Source organism: Oryzias latipes, chromosome 9, assembly GCF_053564925.1.
Source record: "Oryzias latipes strain Hd-rR chromosome 9, Olatipes_Hd-rR_3.1".
Classification (NCBI taxonomy): Eukaryota; Metazoa; Chordata; class Actinopteri; order Beloniformes; family Adrianichthyidae; genus Oryzias; species Oryzias latipes.
This window is the reverse complement of record NC_136245.1, coordinates 13,566,937-13,583,694: the sequence shown is the minus strand read 5'-3', so window position 1 is coordinate 13,583,694 and position 16,758 is coordinate 13,566,937. Positions and strand designations below refer to the sequence as shown.

General features: G+C 43.1%; 1 long non-coding RNA gene across 1 annotated transcript; it reads right to left on the bottom strand.

Annotated features, from left to right (window-relative positions):
* Positions 1-14,589: 14,589 nt before the first annotated feature.
* Positions 14,590-16,686, bottom strand: LOC144994561 (uncharacterized). Its single transcript, XR_013658122.1, has 2 exons — positions 15,756-16,686; positions 14,590-15,379 (listed from the first exon to the last, which is right to left on the bottom strand). It is a non-coding gene; the product is annotated as an uncharacterized LOC144994561 (long non-coding RNA).
* Between the last annotated feature and the right edge of the window lie 72 nt (positions 16,687-16,758).

The window sequence follows — 16,758 nt, the reverse complement described above, 5'->3', positions numbered from 1 at the left end:
AAAACCAAGGGTTTGCATTGATCCAAGCCCCCTAAACAAAGAACTGAAGCGCAGCCATTTCCCTATGCCGACTATCGAAGATATTCTGCCGGATCTGTCCAAAGCTAAAGTTTTCACAGTGTGTGATGTCAAAAGTGGATTCTGGCATGTCAAACTGGAAGAAGAGTCCAGTTACCTGACAACATTTTCCACCCCATTTGGACGTTACCGCTGGCTCAGGATGCCAATGGGAATCAGTGCTGCACCAGAGATCTTTCAGAGGAAGTTGACACAGGCTCTGGAGAACCTACCTGGTCTGTACATAATCTCAGATGATATACTGATCACAGGCCAAGGGGAGACACAAGAGGCGGCTGAACATGATCATGATGACAAACTAAGACTGTTCTTAAACAGGTGCAGACAGTAGAACATCAAACTAAACGCAGAAAAATTGAAACTGCGTCAAAAAGAAGTTGCCTACATTGGACATCTTCTAACAGCTGATGGGTTGAAGATAGACCCTGAAAAATTGAGAGCCATCAATGAAATGCCACAACCTGCAGATGTCAAAGCAGTACAGAGGCTCTTATGAATGGTGAACTATTTAGCCAAGTTCTGCCCACATCTCTCTGACCAGTGTGAGGTGTTGAGAAAACTCACACATAAAGGCTGTGAATGGAGCTGGAACAAACAACACGAAGATGCATTTATAAAACTAAAGGAAATTTTTACTAATGCTCCTGTTCTGAAGTATTACAGCCCGGAGGAAGAACTCACGGTACAGTGTGATGCCTCAGACACAGGGTTGGGAGGAGCACTCGTGGATCTGCAGAGATATTATATGTTCTATGGTCTTCAAGGGAAAAGCAATCTCATTATGTGCAAAAAAGTCCCAAGTCCGTTGTAATGTATTGACTATGCTTGACATTTAAAATGCATTAAGTGCAAAATTCCTGGATTTGGGCCTCTCTTGCATGGGTTTAGCTTTATCCCATAGATGGTGTAGGAATTAAATTCACTACATTAACGTGGTTGTTGAGTGGTTTTAATCTCCCTTGGTGTAGCACACATCCAATTGAATGGTCAAACTGTAAATACAGAATGTTGAAAAAAAAAAACAATAATAATAATAATTCTTGGAAAAGATAAACAAATATATATATTAAACTGCTGTTAAACTGCTCCAAAATATTCCATTGTACAGACATAACCAATATTAAATTTTACATACACATTTTCAGTCATCTATAGCAAACTGACACAACTGACAAACTGTGAATACTGCGCTCAATCCACTCATCACTCAAAAAAAAAAACAGCAGATCTAACTCTTACCACGCTGGGGAGAGGATCACAAATTCTGATAAATGTTGCTGTTTCTTTAAATTTTTTTTTTCCTCCACTGCATCAAAACAAAGGCTAGAAGCTTTGAAAACTGCTCCCGCGGCAAATTCAAAATGGTGGCACCCACAACATCAACTTACAGTGGCTCTTAAATGCCAAAATAGGCAGGCGCCCAATAAACATTACTTGTAGCGGCCTCTAGCGGCCGTAACATCCCGGCCCCGATGAGCGATTGCGAAAGTAAATCGCTTATCCCTAGTTTCTACAATTCCCAAATGTATTAAAGAAGCAAATTTATAGTACTAAACAGGCAATTGCATGTGTTGCAGAATCAAATTTTAACAAGTGCTCATATATTCAAGTCTCCTTTGCATCAGTTCCTGAATCTTTGCTATGCGGTTGGCAACAAAGGTGGCAAAGCGTCGTTCTTGATTGTTAATGTAGTGAAGCACATTAGTGCTATCAGTCCAGAAGAAGGTTTGATCCACAGGAATTTCTAGATGGAGTTTGATATGCTGGTCCAGATCAGTTGCAGTGACAGCAGCGAGCAACTTCAGGCGCGGTATGGTGGTTGGGTTTAATGGGGCCAACCTAGCCTTGGACATGATGAGTGTGCACCTGTTGTTCACCCTGAGGTAGGATATAGCACCGTATGCAGCCTCTGAGGCATCAGAGAAGTGATGCAGCTGGACTTCTGAAGAATTGCCAGGCGTTGTTATTCTGAGGCATCTGGGAATAGTCAGAGCAGATAGGAGGGGTAGATCTGTCAACCACCTCCTCCACTGATCTGCAATGGCTTCTGGAAGTTGTGCATCCCAGTCCAACTTCTGACGACACAGCTCTTGGAAGAGCAATTTTGCTTTTAGTACGAAAGGACTTGCAAACCCCAAGGGGTCGTAGACGGAGCTGGTTGCGGACAGCAGACCTCTTTTTGTTGCTGGTCTGCTGATGGGTCTAGCATCAAAGGTGAAACAGTCCTGCTCCGCATTCCACAATACACCCAAGGTGCGCTCATAAGGTAAGTCGTCTTGATCAAGGTTGAGCTCGCACACAGACTTGGCCCATTCATCAGCTGGGATAAATTTCATCACCCTTTTAGAGTTGCTCAACCACTTAGTAAGCTTGAAGCCCCCGTTGGCAAGTAGTTGACGGAGTTCTGAGGCGAGTGCGATAGCCGCGTCCTCTGTGGGTAAGGACTTCAAGCAGTCTTCGACATAGAAGTTCCTCTTCACGGTTTGGACCGCATCATCCCCGTTGCTCCCTTGTTGTCTTCTCCAGCTCTTTGTAGGGCAAAGGCAGCAGCACTTGGACTCCATACACCCCCGAAAAGGTGAGCAGTCATGCGATATTGTTTGGGTGGTTTGTTTGGGTCATCATCTTGCCACCACAGGAACCGAAGTGCATCTCTTTGGTTTGGTGGTACTCTGACCTGGTAGAACATGCCTTCAATGTCGGCGTTCAGTGCAACAGGCTCTTGTCTGAACTTTAGAAGTACGCCCAGTAATTTATTAGTCAAGTCTGGGCCTTGATGTATGCGGTCGTTCAGAGAAGCTCCTTGATAGCGAGCAGCACAGTCATAGACTATGCGCACCTTGCCTGGTTTTTTAGGGTTTAGCACAGGATGGTGTGGCAAGTACCATATGGCTCCATCTACACCATCTTTATCTTTCACTTCCTCAGCATACCCTTTCTGCAAGGAGTCATTAATGCTCTGTTTGTACATCTGTTTCAGGTCTGGATCCTTAGTCAACCTTTTCCCTAATAGGTCCAGCCTGTGCTTGGCCATTTGGTAGTTGTTTGGTAGTTGAGGAGGATGCTGTTTGAAAGGTATGGGCAACACATAATGTCCATCTTCTTTGGTAACGTTCCTCTTCCAAAGTTCCAGAACTTCTCGATCAGAAGCTGATGGTAAGTCGCTATTTACATGAGCCAGATCATCAAGCTTCCAGAACTTTTCCACAACTTGCTGCAGAGCTGTCTCTGCTTGAGTGCAGTTAGCTGAAAAGTTATCTAGGACACCAGAGACTGGACCATTGAGAGTCCATCCGAGACCAGTCAAGGTTGCATAGGGCTCACCTGCCTCACCGCGTCAGACTTCACGTGGGGCCAGTATGTCAGGTTGGTCAAGCCCAATTAGCAGGTGAACCTCATTGGCTAAATCAATGTCCCCAGGACATATGTTTTCAGCGATGTCCTGTAGATGGGTAAACTGAGATATTTCCTCCACCGTGACCAGGTTGTTAAGGCTGATGTTCAGGCGGTCACGACTGAGAACACCCTTCAGCAGGTAAGATTCTCTGCGTTGATGGTCTTCCACCCGTAAATCCACAGACAGGGTGTCAACGTTGACATTCTTTGACTCCATAGTACTCAGTTTAATGTTCATCCTATGTGTCTCAAGCCGTAGTGCACGAATCAGCTGCTTGGAGCATAAGGTGGCATTTGCCCCATTATATAGAAGGGCGAAGGCGTTGATCGAGAAGTGGTTGTCTGGATCGGAGACCACGACTGGTAGAATGGGTAGAGCAACTTTCTGCCCATTAGGGTGGTTACGCTTCCTGGTAGCAGTGGCCTGGATCTCTGTTTGTTGGTTTGCAGTTGGTTCTTCTACACTGGCTGTAACAGGTGGGTTGTTGTTGGTTGTTGTGGTAGATTGGTTGTTGTTGGTTGTTGTCGCTACTATTGCAGAATGAAGCCAACTGTTATGCCTTTGTCCACACCCAGGCACCTTGCAAACCCATTTGCGGGTGCAGGTTTCTCTAGTATGCCCCGTCATGAAGCAGTTTTGGCAAAGTTTTTTCTGTCGCACCAGTGTCGGCCTGTCTTGTACTATCATGCCTCTGAAAGAGGAGCACTGGTTAAGGAAGTGTTCTCCGCTGCACTTGGGACATTTGAGGGTACCGCCTTTGGCCTTGGAGCTGGTGGCCTCTGACTCTGTGGCAAAGGACTGTGCCTTCATCGGCTTTGATGATGACTTGGATGATGTGCTGGTTGACATGCTGTGGGTGAGGAGAGATCCAAAGATGGGATCTGATCTCTTCTCAGCTTCCTCTTCAACAAGTTTAACAACATCATCCAGCCTTGGTAGGCGGCCCGATCTAGTGATCTCATAATTAACCGTCAGCCACTTCTTCTTGAGATCATATGGCAGTTTCTCTACAATTTGTAGCAGTGCACGCCCTCCATTTAATTCCTCCTCACACTTCATGGCTTTTAGTGTGTCTCTGCAGCTGCGGAGGGTGTCAGCGAAGCCTTGCAGCTGTGTGTTGTCCTTTATCGACTTGTAAGTCAGAACCTTGCCACTCCAGGCCTGGGAAATGGTGTATGGATTGCCGAATCGTTTCTTGAGCGTTGCCATGGCTTCAGTATAACCCACACTTGGCACAGGGTGATACAGACAGTGTCAGATGGCCTCCCTAGCTTGGCCGAAAATGTAGTGGTGGAGCCGAATAAGCTTTTCTTCATCTGGGACTGTGTCCTTATCGACCAGGGTGGTGAACAGTCGCATGAACTGCCAGTATTTCAGTGGCTCTCCATCAAACTTAATAATATCAGCAGGAGGTAGTCGCATTGTGTCAATATGTGCCTGGTGTTGTCGCCGTGACAACTCTAGCAGTTCGGCTACTGATGTTTCATTGTTGGCCGATGCCCCTAGTGGTGATGAAGGACCCAGGTTTCTTGTACTTGACTGCAGTTGCCTGCCAGACTGTAAATGCAGCTCACTGCGTAGTCGTTCCTCCTGCTCCACCATGAGCTTGTAGAATTCTTGCTTCTCATGTAGCCTGTGCTCACGGATCTCTTTGAGCTCAGCAAAGATCTGTTCTAGAAAAGGAGAGTCGCTGGTTGGTCGACTAGTTGATGCCTGCTCGGTCTCTTGGCCGTCATGGGTTTGTTGTCCCTCTTCATATATCCAGGTCATAGCTGCATGACGCAAGTCATGGATGTCACGTAATACAGCTGACAAATATCTGGATGAAGCATCTGTGTCGTCCTCATCTTCTAGGGTGCTGTGATATCGCATATGAGCTTCCTGGAACTTTGTTTCAGCCTCCGTAAGAGCGTGCAGCATGACCTCAGTTTCATTCAGCCGGTCTTGGATCATAAGTTCATTCACTTGGCTGATCAGGCGTGTGACAATCCCTTTTGCAGCCCCACGCTGTCGCTTGAGAGTCTGCTGCTCCTTGCCTTTTTCTTCTGACATCATGGCTTTCGCTTTGGCAGTAGTTGGGTTGATTCTCCCAGCGTGTTTGACTTTAATGTAGGAATTAAATTCACTACATTAACGTGGTTGTTGAGTGGTTTTAATCTCCCTTGGTGTAGCACACATCCAATTGAATGGTAAAACTGTAAAAACAGAATGTTGAAAAAAAACCAACAACAATAATAATAATAATTCTTGGAAAAGATAAACAAATATATATATTAAACTGCTGTTAAACTGCTCCAAAATTATGGAAGCGATTATGTAGCATAAATAAAAAGCAAAGTCAAAACCAGAAATGTTTTTTAATTTTCAAAATGAAGCTGCATTTTTTGACTCAAAAATAAAAAATAAAAAAGCAATCCACCAAAATGCTTTTTCATTTCTTTCCTCAACACAGCTTGTTCTGTCACTTAAATAAAATTAAAATGAAAATGGTATTTGACATTTCATTTTCAAGACGTTCTCTGGTAAATGTGTAGCATAATTCATTTAGAAATGTCTAATTTGACAATTAAAATGGATTAATAGAAATGCTTTTTAATTTTCAAAATGAAGCTGCATTTTTTGACTCAAAAATAAAATGAAAAAGCAATCCACCAAAATGCTTTTTCATTTCTTTCCTCAACACAGCTTGTTCTGTCACTTAAATAAAATTAAAATGAAAATGGTATTTGACATTTCATTTTCAAGACGTTCTCTGGTAAATGTGTACCAAAATTCATTTAGAAATGTCTAATTTGACAATTAAAATGGATTAACAGAAATGCTTTTTCATTTTCAAAATGTAGCTGCATTTTTTGACTCAAAATTAAAAAGAAAAAGCAATATTTCAAAATGCTTTTTCATTTTATACTTAAAACCGCTTATTCTGTGTCATTATTAAAACGAAAATGCAAAGAGGGGATTGCATTTGCATTTTAACATCCACCCTGCGCACCTTGTCGCAATATTCATTTCGAAAAAGCATTAGCAGAGGGGAGGCCGGGCGATGACGTCACTGCTTTCTCTGTGTGTCCGGCCGCTGAGCGACACACACGCACCAGGAGCAGACTGTGTTAGCGGCAGAGAAAACGGCTTTGAGTTGGTTGTGAACTTCTGATGAGTTTCCACAGCTTCTCAGGACTACATAGCAGCATGTCCGCCTTCTGCGGTCCTCCTCCGGACGCACCGCGGACAAGCTTTGTTCTGCGGACCGCCAGCTGCCTTCGCATAGCGGAGCGCAAAGCTCCAATCATGATCGCTGAAGGCGGAAATGCTGCTGCGATCTGAGAAACCATCATATGAATTTGTGTTTCCAGTGGTGTCCAGAACAAAATAAAGACTGATGTAATTCCCACATATTTACAAATTTATCTGCAGCTTCGCGCGGAATTTGCTGTTTGATGACAGCTGGAGCCCCATCAACAGATAGCAGATTTCACTGTGGTAAACGTTTGCTGCTTGGACCAAAAACACTCACTCAGCGCGAAGCTGCAGGAGACTATCTTCATAATGTGCTTTTATTACTGTCATGATTATTATTAAGGGCCTGCTCTGCTCGATCATATGTTTTTAAATCCGTGCGGTCAGACGACGCTGAAGTTGACTTGCGATTCACAGCTTCTGATTCACGAGGGCACTAAATGAACATTCTGCTGCATGTTTCACATTAAGATCACCTAAAACCGTGTCCTGTTCACAAACCTCTGGACCTGGACTGCTCAAACCTGGATCTTATTAATCAAACAGCAAATTCACCGCGAAGCTGCAAATAAATGTGTAAATATGTGGGAATTACATCAGTCTTTATTTTGTTCTGGACACCACTGGAAACACAAATTCATATGATGGTTTCTCAGATCGCAGCAGCATTTCCGCCTTCAGCGATCATGATTGGAGCTTTGCGCTCCGCTATGCGAAGGCAGCTGGCGGTCCGCAGAACAAAGCTTGTCCGCGGTGCGTCCGGAGGAGGACCGCAGAAGGCGGAAATGCTGCTATTTAGTCCTGAGAAGCTGTGGAAACTCATCAGAAGTTCACAACCAACTCAAAGCCGTTTTCTCTGCCGCTAACACAGTCTGCTCCTGGTGCGTGTGTGTCGCTCAGCGGCCGGACACACAGAGAAAGCAGTGACGTCATCGCCCCGCCTCCCCTCTGCTAATGCTTTTTCGAAATGAATATTGCGACAAGGTGCGCAGGGTGGATGTTAAAATGCAAATGCAATCCCCTCTTTGCATTTTCGTTTTAATAATGACACAGAATAAGAGGTTTTAAGTATAAAATGAAAAAGCATTTTGAAATATTGCTTTTTCTTTTTAATTTTGAGTCAAAAAATGCAGCTACATTTTGAAAATGAAAAAGCATTTCTGTTAATCCATTTTAATTGTCAAATTAGACATTTCTAAATGAATTTTGGTACACATTTACCATGGACCTTTTTTAAAATGAAATGTCAAATACCATTTTCATTATCATTTTAATTAAGTGACAGAATAATCTGTATTGAGGAAGGAAATGAAAAAGCATTTTGAAGTATTGCTTTTTATTTTTAATTTTGAGTCAAAAAATGCTGCTTCATTTTGAAAATTAAAAAGCATTTCTGGTTTTGACTTTGCTTTTTATTTATGCTACAGAATCGCTTCCATACAAAATATTTCATTGTACAGACATAACCAATATTAAATTTTACATACACATTTTCAGTCATCTATAGCAAACTGACACAACTGACAAACTGACAAACTGTGAATACTGCACTCAATCCACTCATCACTCAAAAAAAAAAAAAACCAGCAGATAGAACTCTTACCACGCTGGGGAGAGGATCACAAATTCTGATTAATGTTGCTGTTTCTTTAAAAAAAAAATGTTTCCCCCACTGCCATATAGGCAGGTGCCTAATAAATATTAATTATAGCGGCCTCTAGCGGCCGTAACAGATGGCAGCACTAGTTATCTAATATGGCAGCGCCCCTGTTAATTCAAGAAGGGCCCAAATCCAGAGACTTTAGTTTGCTAGTCCTCTGAAATTATGAAAGCGAGGTGCTTCATATTATAGTATTTGTAAGCTATACTGGTGCTAAATCTGGGTAAGGTATTAACCATTTTGTGTAGCCTACTCCATCACTGACGTCACGGCTGCAGTAAATGCATAGGGTTGTTTACTCAGTCTAGCTCAGGGGTCGGGAACCTATGGCTCGCGAGCCATATATGGCTCTTTTGATGGTCACATGTGGCTCGCAGACAAATCTTTAATTATAGTTTTTTTTTTTTCATTAGACCAGTCCTCGGGCGCGATGCGATGCCAGAGGCGCGCAGTAGTAGCAGTGCTTAGAGAGAGAAATCTGCGCCAGCGCTATCAGTTACTATTATCTATTAATTCACAGAGTTTGTACCAGCTGGAAACCTGTGAATTGACGTGCCTAAAACTGCGCGCTCCCGTCTCTGAGAAAGAGCGCGCAGATGCGGGGACGGGATGTGTGAGGGAGAAAGCAGGGGGGTGGGGCTGAGGTGTTGTGGGGACAGGCAGCAGGTGAATCGCGCAGGGATTGTAAAAACGTAAAACCCGTTGCCCGTCACTCACTGCAGCGTGTGAGTGTGTGTTTGACTCCAGATCTGCATGTGATCAGTCTGTCTCACATCTACAGAACATTCAGACCTACGATCACGTTTAAAGTCTCAACGCCTGCATGAAGCAGAAACTCACCACGTATCAACCAGACTAGACCATCAGCAAAACTACCACGAGAAATACTCACCATTTATTAGCAACAGCATAACAATGTTATTAAAAAGAATCCACAGACTTATTGTACTTTAAAAATGTTGAAATTAAATCAAATGCACACATTCACTTGTATATTTAGTTTTAAACAAATTGTCGCGGACTGAGTTGGATGGCTGTCGGGCCGCGTTAAAAGTTCTGGAGTTCATTGAACGCGTCAAGCAGAGATCTGATTGGCCCTCAGTTCTGTCGCTCAGCCTGTTGTTAGGTAGTTTGGACCAATGGGGTTCAGCTATGGGCCGAATAAGGGAAATGGGAGGGGCTGCAGCGGTAGCAGGGGAATATAAAGTTGGGAGAAGCGCACTCGTCTCGGCGGGAGAGATTCAGGAGTTGCTGAATTAATTGAACGGCGTTTGTTGCGGTCTGCAGTAATCGGAATAAAGAACTTTAAAAGAGGTTTAGTCTCCTTGCCTCAGTGTGAGAAAAGGACACTACATTATTGTATGGCTCTTTCGAAATTACATTTCAAAATATGTGGCATTTATGGCTCTCTTGGCCAAAAAGGTTCCCGACCCCTGGTCTAGCTAGTAGTTGGTAAATCTTCTCTTTTCTTAACTGCCCTGCAAATGGTGAAACTTTTCTGTATGGTTAGTCTCATAGTGGTGCTGAACGTTATATTCTTGGAGCACTGCAACCTGTTGATTATATACCAACCACACTGGTTTTACAATTGTCAATTTTCCTGGAAAGCTCTGAACTCCACTTCAACCATTTTTTCTTTTTGACAAATTTTTGGTAATTAGGGTGTCACTACTGATCCTTTTTATAGCAACGTAACAGCGGTGGGGATTACAGAGAACCAAACTGCATCTTACCCAGACACAGAGCTGTTAGGTTTCGCTTTTGGCACGTGCAAAGATATGCTTGCCGTTTCTCCTGTTTTGCTCTTCCTTTGCTCTCCCTAGTGGCGGAATTGCGCATTTTGGTTGTTTCTTTAAAAAATAACTCGCCACAGGAATGTAAGACAGAGTTTTAGTGCCAGTTTATGAAGAAACAATTTTTTTTTACTTTTAAGTTGTAAATTTACGAGAAAAAAAGTCATAACTGTTCAATTACGAGAAAGAAGTAGTGAATTTACGAGATTTAAAGTCGTAGATTTAAGAAAAAAAACTTGTAAATCTACAATAAAAAAGTCATACATTTACGTAAAAAAAACTCTACAGAGTACGATGGAGTTTTAGGGTCAGTTTACAAAAACAAATTTCATACAAACTGCTTTTCTAGGTGTGCACACACTGCAGCAGCACACTATGTCCGAATTCCGACCCTAATCCCTAACTGCAATAGTGCGGGACTATATAGTGAACTGGATTTTAAAAGCAATTCGGACACCATACTTTTTTTTTTTTTAACGGTAAAGTGAAAGTGTCATTGAAATGAGTGCAACCATTTATGAATCAACTGTGTTCTGATGATTAAAGCGTTAATATTTTATTGAAAAACTACATTTTCTTTTCAAAAATTGCTCAAACCCAATGTTTTGTGGTCTATATTCGCCAACCTAGTGTACATACACTGGTTTTTCGCAGAGACTTCTCGGAAATTTCTAAGGCACTCTATTTTGGAATTGTAGGTTGTGTCCGAATTCCTTAACTAGCGTGTTCGCCATTTTGTAGTGCTGTCCGGATCAACAATTCCAAATCGAAAATCACACCAGGATCATGTTATTGTAGAATGACAAGTGGCAATAGTTCGGTGGTTGAAAGAAGAACACTTTTATTAACACTCTCCACACACGCACCTTTATACTTGACTGCTGTAAATCACAGTGTCGTAAACCAACAGTTCTGAGCTGCATCATTCATTTTATTACATTTCCCCCTTTTTCAAAAGAAAACAAATAGTACAAAAAACATACTTCAGCATGTTTTACGTTGTAAAACATTTGTATAATATATTAAACATAAATTGAAATTGGATTTTCTAACAGAACCATTTAACTTTGAGAATAATGTCTATCTTTCTGCAAACATAGCACGTGGTAAAACAGTAGGTTCCGATACCCGAACGAATCAGTTTCAAGGAGCAATTAACCATCATCAATGAACTACATTCAAAATTCACATTTCAAACATTCATATAACTTAGACTCAGTCCATCTTTGTCTTCTGTCTTGTCTTCTTCTGTTTCTTCTCCCCCTTTTTTTTTCCCGAAAGAACCCCCCACCTCACCCAAAGGCCATATTGTGCACATTGCAGAGCATAGAGACTACAAGTCCAGTCTCTTGACAGGTTTGCTTATCTGTCCAGAATGTGTGTAGACAGTCATTGAAGCAGCTGCTAGAGAACTTGCAGCTGTGATGACCTGAGGTTGAATGGATAGATAGATAGATAGATAGATAGATAGATAGATAGATAGATAGATAGATAGATAGATAGATAGATAGATAGATAGATAGATAGATAGATAGATAGATAGATAGATAGATAGATAGATAGATAGATAGATAGATAGATAGATAGATAGATAGATAGATAGATAGATAGATAGATAGATAGATAGATAGATAGATAGATAGATAGATAGATAGATAGATAGATAGATAGATAGATAGATAGATAGATAGATAGATAGATAGATAGATAGATAGATAGATAGATAGATGACTTTATTAATCCCACTATGGGGAAATTTCATTTATCTGTGGCAGCAAAAACGACATTCAGAAATAATCTATATATGTCAACATCAAAAAAAGGACATCAAAAATGACATTAGTATTAAATTATTAAAAATTATTATGAAAATTATTATGACAATTCTGATCAAAAATGACATTCGTATTAAATAAATAAATACATAAATATTAAATAAATGCAGCTGCAAAAGTTTAAAAAACGTGATCAACTGCAAAAACATGTGATCAACTGTAAATAAATAAAAAATTTTAATGCAAAAATAAGTAAGTGATAAAGTACACACCAAAACAAACAACCGTTCAGGAACAAAAAAAACAATTGAAAAACAGCAACAACTGCAACAAAAGTAAATTAATAAGTTAGTAAAAGAAAGAAAAACACCAGCGGGAAGGTGGAGTGTCACTTTAACACGGTGTTGTACAGTCTGATGGCTGTGGGGAGGAATGACCTGCGGTAGCGCTCCTTCTTGCACTGTGGGTGCAACAGTCTCGTACTGAAGGAGCTGGTCAGCGCTTCTACAGTTTCGTGCAGGGGGTGGGAGGGGTTATCCATGATTGATGTCAGCTTAACCAACATCCTCCTGTCCGCCACCTCCTCGATGGACTCAAGTGTGCAGCCCAGAACACAGCCGGCCCTCCTAACCAGTTTGTTGAGCCTCCTCCAGTCTCTGTCTGTACTGCCACCCGCCCAGCACACAACTCCATAGAGGACCACTGAGGCCATCACAGTGTCGTAAAAGGTCCTCAGCAGCTGTCTGCACACGCCGAACGACCTCAGTCTCCTTAGCAGGTGAAGGGGACTCTGGCCCCTCCTGTACAGTCCAGTCTGTTGTTCAGGTGAACACCCAGGTATTTAAATGTGTCCACAATCTCAATGTCGGAACCCTGGATTTTCACCGGTGAGTGTGGAGTAGGAGACCTCCTGAAGACAAGGACCAGCTCCTACGTCTTGCTGGTATTTAGCAGCAGGTGGTTAATTTCACACCAGGCAACAAAGTCAGAGATGACCCCCCTGTGCTCCTGCTCGTCCCCCCCGATACACAGCCCACATTGGCACTGTCATCTGAGAACTTTTGCAGGTGACAGTGGTGGGAGTCATAGGTGAAGTCCAATGTGTACAGGGTGAACAGGAATGGGTAGAGCACAGTCCCTTGAGGTGCCCCCGTGCTGCAGACCACCACATCCGACACACAGTCACGCAGCCTCACAAACTGTGGCCTGTCTGTGAGATAGCCGATGGTCCAAGCAGCCAAATGTTGGTCCACACCTGCAACCTCCAGCTTCCTCCTCAGCAGTGATGGCTGAATTGTGTTGAAAGCACTGGAGAAATCAAAAAACATGACTCTCACAGTGCTCCCTGGGGACTCCTGGTGAGACAGGGTCCGATGCTGCAGGTAGATGATGGCATCATCCACCCCGATGCCTGGTCGATATGCAAACTGCAGTGGGTCCAGTGCTGAGCTCACTTGGGTGCAGAGATGGCTAAGGATGATCCTCTCCATGGCCTTCATCAGGTGGGAAGTTAAAGCGACATGTCTGAATGGGGAGCTTAGAGGCAGAAGCACTGGCTGAAGGAACAGGTTCCACCTCAGACGGCTCAGGTGAAGTAGGAAGCGCAGCAGTGACAACATGCTGTGGGGTGTCGCTGCGGAGATGACGACAGCTACGGCGGAACACCACTCCCTGTGGCGTTTCCAAGAGGTATGATCTTAGAGTAATTTGCTCCTTCGAGACAACTGCTGGAGTTGACCAGTTCTTTTCCTGATCCAGCTTGGTAACAACAGTGTCCACTGAACGTAGAGCAGGGAGAGACTTAGTGCCATGAGGACGGTTGTAGTAGAAAGCTTGTTTGGTCTTCTCCGCTGCATCTCTTTGAAAAACAGCCTTTCTGTCAGGCCATTTTGTTTGGAGATTCTTCTCCAAGGTGAGAAGCGTTGTGCAAATCCTTCTCCCCATGAGGAGCTCTGCAGGGGTGACTCCTGTGCTGGAGCAGGGAGTTGACCGGTAGCACATGAGAGCAATGAGTGGATCCTCCTGCCTGACAATCTTCTTAGCGGTTTGCACTGCTCTCTCTGTAAGACCGTTTCCTTGAGGGTGGTGAGGACTTGATGTAAGGTTTCGGAAATCCATGTCTTGCGAATTCTCTGAATTCCGCACAGGAAAACTGAGGTCCATTGTCGCTCACCACTTCAACTGGAATCCCGAATCTGGCAAATGTGGCCTTCAGTCCCTGAATGACTTGAAAACTTGTGGTGGATGGCAGATGTTATATTTTCAGAAACAGGAGTAGTAGTCTGATACCACAAGGTAATTAATTTTGTTGTATTCGCAGAGATCCGGTCCAATTCTGTTCCAGGGACGATCTGGCAGAGGGGTATGAGGAGGAGATGAGAGTTCGTTTTGTTGAGTACGCTTCTGTTCCTGACAGGTCTGACATTGAATCAAGGTGTTCTTTAACTCTGCTGAAAGACCAGTCCACCAAACAGATGAATTAGCTCTCTCTCTGCATTTTGTGAGCCCTTGGTGTCCTGCGTGTATTTTCTTCAGGATCTATCCCCTTTCAGACTTAGGGATAACAATTCTGCAGCCAAGAACGAGAAGGCCATTGGTCTCCACCAGCTAATTTTTTACTTTCATGTAAGCTCGGACATTTACAGGAACTTTTTCTTTGTATTCTGGCCAGCCATTTCTAAGTTTGTAGCTTGCCGTCTTTGGCTGTAGCTGCTCTGATGCTGTCTATTTGACTCTGAGAGGCAGGAATGCTTTGTTCTACCGTGGCTACACAACACTCAATCTCACTTTGCATACCTGTGGGTTCTCTGGTACGTGCCGCAGCTATCTGGGTGCAGGGGAATCTGCCAGAACACGCTAGCAACATCCAGAGATGAAAACACCATGGTACCACTCAATTTAGACGTTATCTCATACGAAGTAGGTAGGATGTACCGCTCTCTTTTCACCGACTTGTTCAGTTTTGTTAGGTCGACACAGATCCGAGCCTTGCCCGTATGCTTCTTTAAGACTGGCACCATTGGAGCGCACCAGTCTGTCGGTTGTATTACACGTATAATGATGTTGTTTTGCTCCATCCTTAAAAGCTCCTATTTCAATTTCTGTAGCATGGGGATTGGTATGCGCCTTGCTGTGTGGACTGCGTGTGATAAGGCACCTTCTTTCAGTTCTATTTTAACTGGATCTGTTTTTAAAATACCATGGTCCCCAAAGGGCTGACTGCTGGCTATTTCTTTATTTGTGTGGGTTGCGATCTCATCTACTCTTCTTACGATGTTCATTTCTACAGACAGAGTAAGCTGAGCATTTTGTTGACTTTATGCCCATGCACAACATATATTTTTAATGAGTAGCTCTTGCCTGTGTAGCCTACTGCAGCATCAAAGCAACCGAGGCACGATGGTTCTTCTCCGGGACGGTCTAATGGGAGGTCAGGAGGCTGTAAAACATTTCATGTGTCAAGGTCTGAAATTTGTCCTCATTTATAATATTGCCATTTTCAGCCCCTGTGCCAATCTTAATTTGGTCAGTAACAGATTCAACTTGGAGCAACACAGTTCATGCTTCAGACTTGTTTCTTTTTGCATTGCATATTGAGCCGAGAAAGTAGGAGGTCTGCTCCCCTTTCTCTGCTTCAGTGACCTCATTCACTGACCTGCTGCTACAACATGCTCTGGCCCAATGCCCCATCTTGTGGCAGTTATGGCACTTAGCTTTTGAAGCTGGACATTTCTCATCTCCTCTGTTTGGCAATTTTCCACATCTTCCGCATTTCTTCACAGGCTCCCCCCATTTACTGTGTACGTTAGACTTACCTGGTTTATGCTGTTGTCTCCAGTTTCTGTTTTTTATTCCTGTGCCGCACCTCTTGAACCGTCGCCTTGCTTGTGCTTGTGCTCCTATCTCTTCCGCTTGCGTTACAGTCTGAACTGTAAGCACCAAAGTTAGATCCGACTTCAACTGTAGCCTGCATGAGAGCTCTTTATCCTGGATCCCCACCACGATCTGGTCACGGATGTGCTCCTCTCTGGCTGCTCTGAAGTTGAAGTGCTCAGACAGTTCATAAGAGTGCTCAGATAAAACTCTCTGCTTTCTCCCCTATCCGCTGCATGCGCTGGTGAAAACACGCTCTCTCGTGGATCAAAAATTGTCGTCGAACTTTGCTAGGACAACCTCGATTTTGTCTCTGTTGCCCTCATCTTTAAATGTAAACGACTTAAAAATATTCTCCGCTTCCTCGCCCATTGTGTAGATAAGGCAGTTCACCTGCAACGTCCTCTCATCTTTATTAAGTTTCGTGGCAATTCTGTATATCTCAAAGCGCTGTTTCCAGTCCAGCCATTCTGTCTGCTTGTCAAAGGGAAGTTGACAGGCGGATTAAATTTAGCCATTTTGCTCAGTTCTTTGTCTCCTTACTCCGTACTCTACATAGGTTCTGTCCGGGTAACTTCTGACACCATTTAAAATGAAATTGCACTGTCCCACAGTGTCGTAAACCAACAGTTCTGAGCTGCATCGCCGCTATACGACAGTTATAAGCGAAAATAAACGCTTATTTAAAAATATTACAAATTATAGAAATTACAAACTTAGAAAAAAATTAACTACCCCCAGAGTTGTCACGAATCAAATATGCAATCATTGCTGAAATAAAATGTTTAAGCATCAGGCATGAAAGGGGCTTATTTAAGGGAGTAAATGGAAAAATGCTCACTCTAGTTGCTGCCTGGTTGAGCACTCAAGAACAGCGGGAGCCGGATGTGTTGTTTTATTTTCAAAGTAAACACTTCAACAGCTTGTTCGCTGTCAGTAAATCTA